The 5924-nt window shown below is 44.3% G+C and overlaps 1 non-coding gene across 1 annotated transcript; it reads left to right on the plus strand.

Moving 5' to 3' along the window:
• Positions 1 to 4603: 4603 nt before the first annotated feature.
• Positions 4604 to 4738, plus strand: LOC121275538. The gene has a single exon (XR_005942501.1). It is a non-coding gene; the product is annotated as a U11 spliceosomal RNA (small nuclear RNA).
• The last annotated feature ends 1186 nt before the right edge of the window (positions 4739 to 5924 follow it).

A 5924-nucleotide genomic window follows, 5' to 3' on the forward strand; every position in this document is an offset into this window, starting at 1 on the left:
TGTTTATCAATTTTTAGCCCATCCATAATCTCAACTACCTCCTCTTTCACTCTGACTGTGGCATCTTGTAATGACAAATGCAAGTACTTATTTAGTGCCTCAGTCATGCCCTCTGCCTCCATGCGTAAATTCCCTTTTTGGTCCCTGAACAGCCTCACTCCTCCTCTTACTGCATTTTCACTATTTATATGCCTTGTAAGATTAGTAGCATTGGGCTTTATAAAGCCCCTTTTCCTACCTATAGCAAGGTAGGAAATGTAGAAATAAGACATATTATAAATTGATGCCAAGGTATGGGGATAATGGAACCCTGGGCAAAATGTGCCAAGTTACAAGAATGCTTGCAGCAGCTAAAAATTGAGACCTTGAAGGCTGTTTGTGTAGGCTAAAAATAGGGAATGTTGAAGCCTGTGAAAACGGTCCCAGCAAATGTAGAAGTTTTGGGATAGAAGGGAAAGCAAAACAATCGTGAATGCAGGAAAACATTACATAAGGCTAATATGTTCACATGAATTATACCTGGTTGGTTAAGAAAGTATCCTCACGCAAAGTGACCATGGGGGTGATAATGACTGGACATGGGGAGCGGTTAATTGGATAAGAGTCAGGATAAAATTAACCTGACCAACCAAAGTCATGTGGAGAAAAATCAGAGCCTAATGCACAAGAAGAGAGAGAGAGTGAAATTGAGGAGTCGAGACCAAAGGCTAAAAGCTGAAAGGTAAGTTGTAGGCTCTTCTGTTCAGAAGTAATATAGAAAGTATATAAAAACAAAAAAACTGTGGATGCTAGAAATCCAAAACAAAAACAGAATTACCTGGAAAAACTCAGCAGGTCTGGCAGCATCGGCGGAGAAGAAAAGAGTTGACGTTTCGAATCCTCATGACCCTTTGACAGAACTTGAGTTCGAGTCCAGACCTGCTGAGTTTTTCCAGGTAATTCTGTTTTTGTTATAGAAAGTATATAGCCTGCTTTAAACTGTAAGTCACTGCCTGGGTTTATTGCCGTAGTTTGCATGAAACTTAATAAAACTGTTTTGACTATCTCATTAAAGTAGTCTCACGACTACCGTTCCCATATCAGAAAAGAGGTGCAGAGCCTCTCAAAATTACAGCCTTTAGAAGATTTTTGGATTTGCTTTTATAATAGTTGCCAGTATCTTCTCATACTCTTTCAATGCCTCTCTGATTTTCTTTTTCACTTCACCACTTTCTATATTCAGCCTAGTTCTGGTTTGTATTATCAACCTGTCATCTGCCATTTGCACAGTTTTCTGCTCCATCTTACTCTTTCTTTTGTCATCCAAGGAGCTCTGGTTTTGCTTGGCCTACCTTTCCCTTTCATGGCAATGCACCAACTGTATCTGAACTCTCTCATCTTTCATAGTAGCCCAATGTTCCTTTACAATTTTGCCTTTCAGTCTTTGATTCTATTTTTTTGGGAAAGATCTGCCTCACCTCATTGAAATTGGCCCACAGCCAATTTAGCATTCTTACTTGGTAAATTCTGACTTTTATGGTATGACGCTGGATGAGTGATGGGAGTGGTGTTTTGAGCGGTGTGTGAGACATGAAATGTATAAATGCATTCAATCAGAGTGATGCTGAAGTGAGTTCAGGAGAATTTTCTTGATCAGTGTGTCTCTGGCATAATGAGGTAGGAGGCCTTGCTGGGGAATGAGGTGGGTCAAATGGATCAAGTCAGAGGACTGACAGAGGATTAGCATGCCAACATCCCCTCAGCTGATGGACCAATGAATCATTGGGAACAATGTCAAAGAGCCAGTGGTACCCAGTACTGCCAAGGCCATTGGAAGTGTCATGAAATGGAAACTGCAGGTGGAGTGACCTTGGAACTTTTGTTTTTCTCCCCATCCACATTCCTTAACTATAATCATCCCTAGAGAGCCAAAAGCTTATTGCTGCTCAACCTCCAAAAATCCATGAGGAAGAGGAAGAATGAGCCCTTGAGAGCAAAGAGGAGGCACCATCACTCAATCTTACACAGCCACCAGCTGAGATATAAGCAATGTGTCAATGCTGAGGCTAGAGCAGAGTTTGGTTCAATATGTTGTGAGCCACTGGGCTGCAGTCAGAGGGATAGGTCAGCTCGTGTGAGAACTCCCTGGAGAGGAAGGTCACAAATGAGTTCTGCAACAGGAGATTCAGATGAGGACTATGTTGGGGCAGGCTACAGGAAAGCACTGATGACGATGCACAACGAGATACTTGGTGCATTGGCAGGTGTGCCAGAAATCCTACAGTGACTGTACAGAAGTATGGAGGAGTCTGGCTCTAACATGGCACAGGACATCACAAAGAGCTTGGAGCCCATTCCTTTCTGTTGTGGAAATAGTGGGTAACTCCACAACAGCTCTGCCAGACCAATTCATGATGGTGCATCTGCTGGCCACTGTCTCAGCTTCCACTGAACACAGGCGGAGGCTTCCTGATATTTTACTGCTGCAATGGAACTTAGACAGAGGTCCATGAGATCCACCATGCTCAGGCTGCTGCCATTGTGGGTGTGGATCTCAGTGCTCAACAGGAACTATATGGGTTTTTAGAGCAGTCCAGCAATCTGTGTTCCTAGGATTACTCGAATTGCTGAGGTGCCATCCTATGAGAGTGAAGAGGCTTCATGAAGCATAAATCTGTTGTCCTCTCTCAAGATGATAGCATTAATGCTCGCAACACTGCCACTCAACAGGTGCTCGTGTCGTTGCCTTTCAGCCAGATAGGTATGGCAAACTGACACAGGATAAAGTTATCACGGGGACTCTCAGGATATCAGGCATTCACCAAGAAGAACTTCTTGGCGTGATCATACACCACTGCATGTTCAGAGTGTGGTAACCATTGCAATTCCCAAATTGCTCCCCATTGTTTGGAAGGCCTGCAGAGCCACATGCTTACAGACAATGATGACCTGCTATCTCTTCATGTGTCCTTTCATCATTCTGTTCCCTCCTAGGGGGAAGAGAATAAAGTCTCCTCTCCTGTGTACAGTGCCTCCATGACCTCCCTAATGCATTCATTCATGGCGAACTGTGAGATGTTACTGATGTTGCCTGCTTCGGCCTGTAAGGATGCACAGGCATTGAAACTCAAGGCAATTATTACCTTCACAACCACTGGAAGGGCCATCCTTATCCGGTTTTGAAGGAGGTGGCACAACTCTGTGACAGCCTCCTTGATGAAGCACAGCCTTCTTTGTCACTTCTCCTGATACACTTCTCCTGATTCAGGACTAAACCAAAGTGGATGCTTCTGGAACACCCTACTGGACAGGATCTTCTATGGAAATTCCTGCTTCTCCTTCCTCACATTTCTCTGCCTCCTCCTATCCATGTGCTGCTCTTATTGTGGACTAAGTAGTAATATGACAGCTACCCCCATAACTGTGTAAGGCACGGATCTCTCCTCTCTTCATAAGGACATAGGAAACATGTGTAGAAGTGGATCATTCTTCCACTCAGGCCTGCTCTGGAATCAACACAATCTTCTGATCTTTTACCTCAACTTCACTGTATTGCCTGAACCCCAAATCCCTTGATTCTCTGAGAGATCATAATCTATTCATCGCTGTCTTAAACCCACTCAACAACAGTGCATCCACAATCCTCTGGGGTACACAATTCCAAAGTGAAGAATTTCTCCTCATATTAGTCCTGAATGAGTGACTTCTCATGTAGAGACCATGCTCGCATGTTCTAGATTTCCTAGCTGGGGGAAACAACAGGCAGAATTTAATGCAGTCCCCCATGGCGAGTTTGTTGGTAGGGAGCATTTAATCAGGCAGAAGAGTAGAGGGTAGGGTCCTCACTGCTTTCCTGCCTCCACACCACTTAAGTCTGTGGAGGGAAGGCCCATGGATGTCCCACCTGCTCCACTACAAATTGAGGCCCTTAAGTGGGCAATTAATACTCTTAACCCAGTGGTGTGTAGGGAGGCTCACCATGCAGGGAGCAAGACAAGCAAACCTGTGTGGGGTCACTTGCTGGCTCCTGGGGTTTAATTGGCAGTGGGCAGATGGTGGGGGCCCTTGTTCAAAGGCACTCAGTGCCTGATTGAGGGACCCAGCATCAGGAAATCAGGAAGGGAGGGGCACTGATAGCCTCCTCCCTGCCCTCGCTACTGAAATCCTTCACCCACCTCTCTTTCCCAACCCCCATCACCACCCCCACCCCCCCAACTCCCACCCCACCCCGCACCCCCAAGCCGGTTCCTCACCTGTGGCCTGAGACCAAATGACACTAATAGGCCTCAGGTGGGTGTCCTACCAGCTGCAGCCACTGCCTCCCTGGCAGTACTGCTGTTCAATAGAGTGCTGGCCTCTGATTGGCGGGATCTCTGCCAGCGGACGAGACCCACGTCACCTTCATTAAATACCACCCAACCTCTCAGTTTCTAGCCCGTCAAACTATCTGACAATCCTGTATGTTCAAATGAAATTACCATTCATTATTCTAAACTCCAGAGAGTAAAGGCTCACTTTATTCATAGTCTCATCATAGGACAACCCTCTCATCCCTCTTGCCCCAGGGACCAATCTAGTGATTCCACAATTGGGCAGCGTCTACTAAACAATTCTGAGTGCACTAATAAAGGGTTTCTGCTGTGAATAGCACATGGACGAGGTGCTTGCGCTTTATCCATGCGGAATCGATATCAAGAGATTTCGGAAGCACAATTTTTGTTTCTTGGAGCTGCTGGTGATTGTTTGTCTCGGCACTCCGAAAAAAAAACAACCAATTTAGTCAGGCTCAATCAGTCAAGCTCATAACAAACCCATTTACTCTTACTAGCGGTGACCTACATTCATAGGCAAGGTTCTCCACAAACAAAAAGAATATATTCAAGCCTTGCACCTCTTTTGAATAAGCTGGCAGCTTAAGGAGCCGATTGTGCCTCGTTGCTTTCTCTATGGCAATGTCTCAGCCAATCAGAGACTACTTGCCAATCAATCAGTACCCTTTTCACCTGTAGTGTGAATTGTTGTCATCATTTGAAATTTGAGATTCTTGCATTTGTCCTGATGAATGCAAGACAAAAAGCTTCAGCAATCTATCTCTCTTTTCAGCAATATTAAAGTTCTACACCAACAAGCAAGATTTAAAGTAATTAATGGAAGGATAAAAAGGGAGTTGAGAAGATTTTCTTTTTACCCAGAGCGTGGTAGGGATCCTGAATTCATTGCCTGAAATAGTGGCAGAGGCAGAAACATTCAGAGCATTAGAAAAAATAGAAGTGCCATAACCTACAGGCCTATAATCCAAGAGCTGGAAAATTGGAATAGGCCAGATAGCTTTTTTTGGCCAGCAGAGACACAATGGATTGAATAGTCTCCTTCTCTGCGATACATTTTCTATATTTCTATGTTCCTATAGTTCAGTGATGCAGATCCCAAGAATACCTGGTGCAAACCTTAAAATTATAACAATTGGTGGTAGCTGGGTTACACTAGTGATATGAAGGTAACTATAAACTTTAAAATTTAAAAATGAATGACACAGAAACAGTGGCATTAATTTTATCTCAACTCATTTGGTTAGAAACTGATAGGATTGAAACAACAGAAAATAACATTTGGTGTGTGCGAAACAGACAACCACGCCCAACCTGTCTGTTTCTCACTGTGTGGATGAGGTTCACCACCACTTCCTCCATATGGTACTCAAAATGGAGGAGGAGCACCGATTCATCAGGCCACAAAACCTGATAAGGACAAGTTAGACAATGGTGAGATCTTTCCCGGTCACATCCACTTGATGGTCTACATTGCATCCCACTTCTTATGAGTCTAACCTCAAAGAAATGTATGAGGTCCTCTTAGTTAGTGTTGAAGGGGGAGATGAAGATGTGGAGAGGAAGGTCGAAATGGTGGAACCGAGTTGGGGTCTGTTTGGCTCTCCAAGAATGATT

This window comes from Carcharodon carcharias, chromosome 2 (genome assembly GCF_017639515.1).
Source record: "Carcharodon carcharias isolate sCarCar2 chromosome 2, sCarCar2.pri, whole genome shotgun sequence".
Lineage (NCBI taxonomy): Eukaryota > Metazoa > Chordata > Chondrichthyes > Lamniformes > Lamnidae > Carcharodon > Carcharodon carcharias.